Source organism: Carassius carassius, chromosome 31, assembly GCF_963082965.1.
Source record: "Carassius carassius chromosome 31, fCarCar2.1, whole genome shotgun sequence".
Lineage (NCBI taxonomy): Eukaryota > Metazoa > Chordata > Actinopteri > Cypriniformes > Cyprinidae > Carassius > Carassius carassius.
In genome coordinates this window covers 13,656,467-13,667,666 of record NC_081785.1, presented here as the reverse complement: position 1 = coordinate 13,667,666, position 11,200 = coordinate 13,656,467, and the positions used below count along the sequence as shown (strand labels likewise).

Genomic DNA, 11,200 nt, shown 5'->3' with positions numbered 1-11,200 from the left:
GTTGTTTCTTAAACTGTTGCACTGTCCAAATACCCACACTTGCCATCTTTGCACTTGACCACTTGATTACTTATTTGACGTCTTTCCTGTATTTGGCCTATTGTTCGAGTGACCAAAAGTGTGTGTCGAACTTTTCATGACCTGATGACTGTGTTTCCCAATCCTGGTCCGGGAGAACCCCAACACTGCACGGTTTTGGTGTCTCTCTTATCTGACACACACACTTTTGAGGTCTTGGAGTCTTCACTGATGAGGTGATGAGTTGAATCAGGTGTGTTTGATCAGGGAGACATCTCAAATGTGCAGTGTTGGGGTTCTCCAGGACCAGGATGGGGAGCCACTGCCTTATGGGACACACTTATGTGTTTACAGAGATTTTTAATATCTAATTATCAATTTTCACATACTGTACATTGGACAGCTTTCCGTGACCTCTTGTGAGGTCTCGGCAAAAAGTCTGACGATTTATACCAAAACATGATGCATGATGGGATACACTAAGCGTTGTATAGTGCTCCGGAGCAGTATTGGAGAGGTTTAGTGTGTGTTAAGGATGCTGTGCTTTGGCATTATTAAGACTGAGAACAGTCTTGTGCACACACTGTCACGTACACACACTCTCAAGTGGCCAAGACTGCAAGTGTGGGTATCTGGACAGGGTCAAAGTCTTAAAAATGAACCCTAAACACAGTCGTATATCACAGTCTTAATTCAGTTTAACACTTGTATGATATTGTACAAGCCCCAGGACTGTCTCATCTGACACTATCAAAAGAATTCATATGACTATAGCTTGCTATTAATTACTTGCTTTTAATAATGGATGCATTTATCATTTAATTATACAGCATCTTCACAGAGGCTGCTTTTATGGTCTAAACAAAACCCAGTGTAATGTACAAGTTGCATGTAATTTAATAATATTTCCTTCCTTTCTGTCTTACAGGATTGTTAGCAGATAACACTGTAGTTTTGCTGCTATCATCACATTAGTAATATATTAAGTCAACAATGAAGTGTTGCTATGTTGAGAAAAATTGCATCTTTAGCGAGATCCTAACCCTAAGCATAACTTCAATGAACTACAAAAAACAGCGCCTTGTTTTGCCTTTCCATAGATAGAACGACGGAGGTTTGTGGGTAATGTAGTTTAAAACTTTTTATTAACGAAACGAAATAAATTATTTATTTTAAGGAAAACTGGATATCTAAATATGTTCATTGTGCAAACCTCTATGATATATTTGAGAGGCAGGCTGAAATGTGGTATTTTACAGTGAGCAATATTTAAAATGCCTTTATGCCAGCTTTCCATTTATTTCTGAAAAATGAGCTCAACATTATTTTATCAGCATAGCATAAGTAATAATCCTGCCCATTTTCTTTTTGATATTTTAATTGGACTCTGATTTACAGCCATTTGAAATGTACAGTTTTGTGCTCTTCCGGGGGGTGCTACTGGGCCCCTGGGGGTAGAAGGGCAGTAAAACCTACATATATGTGTTCTCCTCATCATGGACAACAAACTGAGCTGAGTCACATTTATATACATTTTACATTACATTACATTTATCCATTTAGCTGACGCTTTTATCCAAAGCGACTTACAATTGCTATATATGTCAGAGGTCGCACGCCTCTGGAGCAACTAGGGGTTAAGTGTCTTGCTCAGGGACACATTGGTGTCTCAGTGGATTCGAACCCGGGTCTCTCACACCAAAGACGTGTGTCTTATCCACTGCACCAACACCACCCCAATATATATCTGACAGTTTTCACAGTCCACTGTTTTCTATTCTTACATCATAGCTATTATACCTTTTGACAGGACATTGTGAGGCCATCTGATGAAACATGGAAAAATTAGAAAGAAATTATTTAATAATGAAAATGATAGATTATTTCCTTGATTTTTGAAGTAAATGGCAATAAATATAATGGATGAACCTGCAACAACTTGCCGTTATCTATTCCCCACTATAAAGCAGTAATCAAGGACAATTTACTGTATACACATTGTGATACTTCACTATTACACAAGGACAAATTCATGCAGTGCTAAGACTACTAATATATATATAAATCCAACTAATTAGCAAAAATCAATCATCTGGCTCCTCATGTGCTGGACATCAGTAATGTGCATGCTCTTGGTTTTAATGCAGTTCAAGATCCACATTGATCATTCCTGCTACATTCTCAGTTATCCCTCAAATGTTTGTAACAATAAAGCCCATGGCACCATCTTGTAATGCAAAATAATTAATCTCGTAACTCCCTTTATTTCACAAAAAATTGCCATATTTGTTACTAAAATATAAAATATAACTTTCTGGTGTACTGATGTCACAGATGTTATTAATCCGATCAAAAATGTGTATATCTTAAGTAAAAAATAATCCCAATAATTAATATGTAGTTTTGCCAAGTCTAAAATAAACACATATGAGCCTACCTAGTAAAATTAGGTATTTACCAAGAATCTTCAGAACACAATATTCACAATTTTCATTTTATTGAAGCATAGACTATAAAGTTGATAAAGTAGCATCAAGACAAATAAGATTCAAGGAAAATAATTATTTATCATCAAAAATACATCAACCTCATATATTAATCAGTTCACACAGATGAGTGATGAAATGTCCTTAAAAGTCACACAATCCCATCCAGTCAACTGAGATACATATAAGACATTTGATACTGTTTCAGAAAATAATGATTCCTTATCATCACATCTAAACTGGTTTCATCTCCCCATCATGGTCTTCTTCTCTCGTGTCTGGAAACAGTTTGTGGTTGATATCCAGCACTGATGTGGTGTAGCTTTTTCTCAGCCAGAGGATCTCTCAGTCCTAACATCCCAGACCTGGTCAAAGTAAAACAAACAATCCAGATGAAGTTGTTTAATGGACAGAGAGCTCAGCTTTCTGCGTGATTTTAGCAGGGTGAGCAACTATGACCCTTGTAGTACTGTACACTTACCATTCTTCAAGCTGCTTTAAGACCTTTTGAGATGCTTTTTCCTTGAAGACAATTTACCCTATCCTCTTCTTTCAGTCCTTTCTTTCAGTCCTTGGTCAAAACCCCTCATTTGGCTGATGAGATCATCTGTACAAATTAAAATACTGCAATAAAAATGTAATACTGCAAGAATTAAGAAAAAGTTACAGAGGCAAAGGTCTTGCTCATGAGACTCCATTAGCATGTGTAGTTCTCAGAGACTCAGAGACAGAGTTGTTGCCTCTAGAATTCATCTATTGTTGCAGTAAATGTGTCTTTTTTCCTCTAGAATCTTTCTCCAGAGTTCCTGACTTCTCTCACAAATGTGTTTTAGTCTGTGCAGTGCAAGTTCTTGCTTCAAACCAATCAACTATCAATTCACAATTTATAACACAACATTTACAAAACAATGAAATAATGTCAATTGGTGTTTATATCAACTAAACAAATTTAATGATACTTGTCTGCTTTAAAAAACAGGTGGTGTGTTTTTAAAAACATAAGATTAAAAATGTCCAGTCACACTTTGCTAACATGCTGTAATTGTAATAGTATAAAAAAAAAATCAAGGCTGACATGAACGGTTCTGTGAGAGATCATCATAAAGTGCTGTATAACGCAGCATTGCTTTAATACACAAATACCAGAGGACTTCTGTTTGTTTGAGCACAAGATGGCCATCTTCATTCCTCATCCTGAGCAAATAATTTCCTTGGTCTTCCTTATCTTCTGTGAAACAAGATAATCTCTACTTACTCTGTGTGCAATTAATATTGCTCATTAAACATATAATTAAGTTCATTTAAAATAAGATTCAGACCAGAGCATTTGATGAGTAAATGTTGATTTAAAAATATTCTAAACAAATGTACCGTATTTTTCGGACTATAAGTCGCACCTGAGTATAAGTCGCATCAGTCCAAAAATACGTCATGATGAGGAAAAAAACATATATAAGTCGCACTGGACTATAAGTCGCATTTATTTAGAACCAAGAACCAAGAGAAAACATTACCGACTACAGCCACGAGAGGGCGCTCTATGTCTTCAGTGTAGACTACAGGAGCACTGAGCAGCATCTCTGGCAGCATAGAGCGCCCTCTCGCGGCTGTAGACGGTAATGTTTTCTATTGGTTCGTTTCGCTTGGTTCATTTCTCTCGGTTCATGTCAAATTAATTTTGATAAATAAGCCGCACCTGACTATAAGTCGCAGGACCAGCCAAACTATGAAAAAAAGTGTGACTTATAGTCCGGAAAATATGGTACCTGGGAAGAGCTGATCATGGCAAGATTCACTGAGACTCAGTAATAGCTCTTTTAGTTTTTAGGAAGGTTTGTGAGGGTTTGCTCTTAAAAGAGCTGTTGAGCTCGATATTGTAGACCTGAAAAAGAAGAACAGCATTATCTGCAAACAATCCTGTAAGACAGAAAGGAAGGAAATATTATTAATTACGTGCCACTTGTCAAGACAGGTTTGGCAAAATTGTCCCCAAAAGAGGACAGCCAGGAGAGAGAAGGGAAGGAGGGAAAGGGAAATCCTCCAACTTGTGCAAAGGCATCGGCAACTCCGCAAGAACTGGAGGAAGGCAACCCACGCAGAGAGAGAGGGTCTGAAAGTCCTGTGGGAGGAGGTCCGGAAAAGGCTAGCCGGGCTTCGCAGAGCTGAACGCATCCGCAAGTGCAGCCAGCGGAAGCAGAAAGAGCGTGGCAATTTCTTCAAGGATGCCTTCAAGCATGCCAGACAGCTACTGGAGGAAAAGAAGAGCGGCAAGCTTGAAACCACCAGGGAGAAATTGGAACAGCATGTCAAAGAGCAGTACAGTGATCCACAAAGGAGCGTCCCTTTAGGAACTCCAGGATACGTACACCAGCCGGCAAAGCCAACAGTTGAGTTCAACATCATGCCCCAAGGTCCTCTTCCGCACCTGGGCCCAATGGGGTCCCCTACAAGCTCTATAAGAACTGCCCCAAGGTACTAGAGCTGCTATGGTATCTGATGAGAACTGCCTGGAAAAAGCTAATCATTCCATCGGAGTGGCAAAGAGCGTTAGCAGTCTTCATCCCTAAGGAAACTAACTCCAAAGACATTAGCCAATTCCGAAACATTGCACTACTGAATGTAGAAAGAAAGATCTTCTTCTCAGTGCTAGCCAGGAGGATGACCAACTATCTGATAGAGAACGGCTATGTTGACACCAGCTGCCAGAAAGCAGGAGTTCCAGGTTTCCCAGGATGTGTAGAGCACTCCACTATGATCTGTGACCAGATCCAGAAGGCCAAGCGGGAGAAGACCGACCTGCATGTCATCTGGCTCGACCTTGCCAATGCGTACGGATCTGTCCCGCATCAGCAGGTCAACTATGCCATGGAATTTTTCCACATGCCCACCTGCCTCAAGAACCTGGTAGCTCAGTACTTTAGCAACTTGCAGATGTGTTTCTCCCTCCAGGACTTTACCACCGGGTGGCAGCGGCTCAAAGTAGGAATCGCGATGGGGTGTACTATTTCTCCAATACTGTTTTTAGCAGCCTTTGAAATAATCCTCATCGGGCCAAGGCAAATGGTTGGGGGGATCAAACTCCCAACTGGTAAGAGGCTTCCTCCACTGAGGAGTTACATGGATGATGTCACCAGCCTCCTTCAGACAGCAGCATGCACATCAAGACTGCTGAAGAGGATGGACGAATTGATATCATGGGCAAGAATGAAGATCAAGCCCTCCAAGTCCCGGAGCTTGTCCCTCAGAAGAGGAGTCAGAAATGACAATACCATCTTCGTCGTTGGAGGGGAAAAAATCCCACTCCTATCAGAGCAACCCATCAAAAGCCTGGGGAGGCAGTACACTGCAGACCTATCTGACAAACAAATGGGGAAAACCGTCATGAAGCAGCTCTCTGACGGACTGGCAAGGATTGATCAAAGCCAACTCCCTGGGAAGTATAAGGTCTGGTGCTACCAGTTTACACTCTACAGGAGGGTAATGTGGCCCCTGAAAATGAGTGAGATTCCCTCATCAACCGTAAGTAAGATGGATGGAAAAGCCAACTCATTCATCCGAAAGTGGTTGGGGTTGCCACGGTGCCTATCTGAAACCGGTCTCTTTGGAAAAAACATGCTGCAGCTGCCACTACAGTCCATACAGTTGGGCTACATGCAAGAAAAGACCAGGTTGGTTCTCGAGCTGAGGGAGTCCACAGACGAGTCAGTAAGGAATGCAAATGTCAAGGTTCCTACTGGCCGCAAGTGGAATGCCCAAACCGAGGTCAATCAAGCTGTCGGTCGGCTACAACACCGGAAGATCATGGGCAGAGTTCAGGCAGGAAGAGCAGGGCTAGGATGGGGAGAGACGCCATGCTTTTGGTCCAAGGCCAATCGCAAGCAAAGGAAGAAGATGGTGGTAGCAGAGGTGACGAGGATGGAGGAAGATCGCTACAAAATCAAGGCCGTGTCGCAGGGTCAACAAGGAAGCTGGACAACCTGGGAGGGAATCATGAACCGGAACATCAGTTGGTCAGACGTATGGAAGATCCCACAGGCAAGACTTAGCTTCCTCATTCGTTCAACCTATGACACGCTTCCCTGCCCTCAGAACCTCCACCAGTGGTTTGGGAATGAAGAATCCTGTGTACTCTGCAATGCCCCCAACGCAAGTCTCCAGCACATCTTGTCAGGCTGTCAAGATCACTCTCTCACAGGGACGCTACAGATGGCGCCACGATCAGGTCCTGAGAAAGCTAGGCCTCTGGAAGAGTGGAAGAGTGTCGACAGGGTAGCAAACAACCACCATCAGCAAAGGACCCTACCATCTTTGTGTCGGAAGGAGGGGTAAGGAGAAGCACCAGATCAAGAGAAACAGCAAGGCCCTTCTCCCCCAACCAGGAGTGGAACATGAGGGTTGACCTGGACAGGCAGCTCCGGTTCCCCACGGAGATAACCACCACATCTCTCCGGCCAGACATAGTGGTGTGGTCAACCAAGGCAAGATCGATACACCTCATTGAGCTCACTGTACCACTGGAGGAGGGAATCGAGGCCGCCTTCGAACGGAAGAAGGCCAGGTACTCAGAACTCGCTGCTGAGTGCCGGGAGGCTGGCTGGAAGACGACCATCTACCCAGTGGAGGTCGGATGTCGAGGTTTCCTTGGGTTGTCAACCATACGCCTCTTGAGGGAAGCAAGAGTGACCGGAGGGAGGCTAAGGAGGGCCACAAAGGATCTGGCAGAGGAGGCAGAGAAAGGTAGCTTTTGGCTCTGGCTGAGGAGGAAAGATAGGAGTTGGGGGAAGAACACCTAACCCCAGACAACAGCTGCAGGGAGAACAGCGATCAGCTGCAGGGGGTGACAGGGAGACGTCCCTGTTACTGCTCCGCCACCAGGAGACGTTCCAGAATTAAACGAGTGAAACTTTGGTGAATGGTGGTTTCTGGCTGATGACCCTGCAGCTGACCCATGGGCACTGGAGGAGGTGCGACAGGCAGCAATGCCCAGCAGGTGGTAACATCTTCCTGTGCAATTACTCCAATACTGCTATGGAGCACTATACAATGCTTAGTGTATCCCATCATGCATCATGTTTTGGTATAAATCGTCAGACTTTTTGCCAAGATCTCACAAGAGGTCACAGAAAGCTGTCCAATGTACAGTATGTGAAAATTGATAATTAGATATTAAAAATCACTGTAAACACATAAGTGTGTCCCATAAGGCAGTGGCTCCCCATCCTGGTCCTGGAGAACCCCAACACTGCACATTTGAGATGTCTCCCTGATCAAACACACCTGATTCAACTCATCACCAGAGGTGGGTAGTAACGAGTTACATTTACTTCGTTACATTTACTTGAGTAATTTTTTGGGGTAACTAATACTTTCCGGAGTATATTTAAAGATGGGTACTTTATACTCTTACTCGAGTAAATTTTTGGGGAAAAATCTGTACTTTTACTTCGTTACTGTGGGCGTCGCTCCTCTCGTTACTTTATCTTAATGCAATAAATGTTATAAATGCTTCAGTTTATTCCAAAGGCGCCGTCTACTTTTCTCTGGGCAATGAGCAATGCCCATTCGCGAATGATTCAATCTTTTGAGTCAATTCTGTTCAAAGGCTTGATCAAACCAATTGGCAAACGAGTGAATTGGTTCATGAATCAGTTTGAATGAGTCGTTCAGTTCCCTGCCGCGCGCGCTGAGCGACTGAAGTGGTTCACTCAGAGTTGTAACGTTTAAGAACATCAGCAGCGTAGAAAACGTGGCTATGGATCTGCACTGAATTGAAAGCAAATCTGCAAAGGCTATTATTTGCTTGCAATGGAGATTCTTATTAGATGATCACCGCGTGTGCTCTCTACTGTTTAACAGGTAATAACTTGGGCTACATTCGATTACAGTACACAATACCACTGTGACATTAGTTTGTTGTACGTGTGGCTTATAACAGAGGGGAGTCAAGTTGAATGCAGCTTCCAAAAGACAAAAAATAGCCGATTAAGATTTTATTAATTTTAATACAATAACACCGGTGCGAGTACGTTCAGCAAGTCATATCATCGGCTGCTAAATTCAGATCTGCGATCGCTTGCTGGCGCTTAGCCAGAGACAGACGCGTTTTTACAGCACTGCGCATTATAACCAATCACACATGATTCTTTTGAGCTTATTAAAGCATTGGCCAATCAGAGGTGTTCCGATGAGTCATCGCTAAAATGCCGGTGCTTCCTTCACTCGCTCACTGACTGAATACCTCTTTCTGGCGAATTCTCTCGTCAGAAACAACAAAGTGCAGATGTGTGTGTACGAATCTTTAATTAAGATATTGATTTCACAGTGTTAACAGTTTCAGTGATTTTAATGGGAGTTTCTGAGAGTGATTGAAATCTAGACTGTCAGTGAAAATGATCTTTAATAATGTAAATGTTATTTGCTCTCTTTCTGAACAATGAAAGATTAGTAGCAATATTTATATCACATTAACTTTCAATGTTAAATTCACATTTAATATAAAGTCAGTCGTATTAAAAATATGTTATGGCATGACACCTATATCTGATACTTAAGTAAACAGACAAGGTTTTATAATAAATTACATAAATTGGAGTAAAGGCTGATGAAATATATACATTTATACACACACACATACATTAAATACATTTTATCTATATATCTAAATAAAAATAGACTCAGTATATATGACCCAAAGTAACTAGTAACTAACTACTTAGTACTGAGTAGATTTTTTTATCCGATACTCTTTTACTCTTACTCAAGTTACTATTCAAGACTAGTACTTTTACTTTTACTTGAGTAAATATTTCTAGAAGTACTTTTACTTTTACTTGAGTACAGTTTTTGGGTACTCTGCTCATCACCTCATCAGTGAAGACTCCAAGACCTCAAAAGTGTGTTTGTCAGATAAGAGAGACACCAAAACCGTGCAGTGCTGGGGTTCTCCAGGACCAGGATTGGGAAACACAGTCATCAGGTCATGAAAAGTTCGACACACACTTATTTTCACTCGAACACTAGGCCAAGTACCGGAAAGACGTCAAATAAGTAATCAAGTGGTCAAGTGCAAAGATGGCAAGTGTGGGTATTTGGACAGTGCAACAGTTTAAGAAACAACAAATGCTGTACAAATTATAACAGCAGGAATGATTGATAAAAGGGTAAAACTATCACAGAATTACTGCTGCAAATGTCTGCCTCCGCAGCTTTCAGTTTTCTCCATTTCTGAAGGAATACCTCTCCAGAAACAAACAAACTGACTGCTTTTACGTCTTTTCAGCTAAAAATAAAAATAATAAAAAAGGGGAGAGAAAATAAAATTGAATTATATACAGAATGTTTATAATGATCTGTGAGCAAAATATTTAGATAAAAACTGATATGAATGAACTGCAAGATGGAAAAATAAATTTTGTTTATTATTTGTTTATTTTGAATTTGTTTTATTTTTTTGGATTTACATTAAAAGGTATTAAAAGCATGGTACAGAACATATGATTACTGTGATATCTGTCATATAAAAGCACATAAAAACACTAACATTACAGTGATACAAACATAGCTGGTTTGGTGATTATTGTATTGTTGAATTGATTATTAATATACCATAGTAAAACTAGAGTTACTGTGGTAAAAACATGGTAAATGTCCCGTTTACTGTGTTTTAACTTCAAATTTCATTTATTACTATTGTAAGTGTCGTGTTTACCATGATTTTACTACAAATACAACTTACATCATTGAACCTGAAATTAATATAAAACGGATCGGAGGTCTATGGCACGTCACGTGACCAATAGAGTTTAATCACACTAATTAGCAGCTGTGTTCATTTATTTAAACGCAATGAAATTCAAAGACAGCCGCGGATGACCGATATAATACAGCGATTAAACATATAGCGCTAATCTGATTAATAAAGAAGACAGAATACATTTTATAAAAGGCATTAAAAGAGTGTATTTACGATTACTCACCCAACCTGTGCCACTTGTAAACTGATGGCAAGTATCGCGATGTGTGCTGAATGAGACTTCTTGAATGTGATTTCATATCGATAAACATCTCATGTCCTCGCGTCGAATTTCTGACGCCAAAAGTTTCCCACTGAAAGCAATGAAGGTTGTAGTGCGTCGAAACTGCGACGCGGAGAGGCACATTTGGCGTCATAAAAGTGACGCTAGGGGCGCTTGACCATGCTTCGGTTTTTGACGCCTTTGGAGTGAGAATGGGTTGGGCATCTTTAGCTCTGCCACTTAATCTGGTTGGGAAAGCACAACTTGCTCTATACTATCCAGCTAAAACATATATGTTAGCCAAGGAGTTCAATTGAAGCAGTGAAAGGCCGAGTGGGTTGTGAGCCTGACTAATGAAGCTCAGGCTGGAGCCTCATCATCCTGTGCTTTCCCACCTTTCACAGACGCTACCAGGGGAATCAATTTGAACAAATACAGAACATATTGTGGCAGGGTGCATTGCAGCGTTAATTAATGTAGCAGACGCTGAAGATACTCTGAGTACAGCAAGTCCCAATTATCCAGGGAACAGCCAGGAGCTGATTTGCCATTTGTTATATTAAGTATTTGGAATTAGTGGAGTCCAGGTATAATTAAAAATTGTGCCACTTTCACCTGCAACATGTGGAAACTTGTTAAGTCCCAACTTTTCCCCCATGATTTAACAGATGGTGAGAGAGT

At 41.1% G+C, this 11,200-nt stretch overlaps 1 long non-coding RNA gene across 1 annotated transcript; it reads right to left on the bottom strand.

Annotated features, from left to right (window-relative positions):
• Positions 1-3,073: 3,073 nt before the first annotated feature.
• Positions 3,074-4,424, bottom strand: LOC132112078 (uncharacterized). Its single transcript, XR_009424882.1, has 3 exons — positions 4,271-4,424; positions 3,648-3,732; positions 3,074-3,111 (listed from the first exon to the last, which is right to left on the bottom strand). It is a non-coding gene; the product is annotated as an uncharacterized LOC132112078 (long non-coding RNA).
• Positions 4,425-11,200: the final 6,776 nt, after the last annotated feature.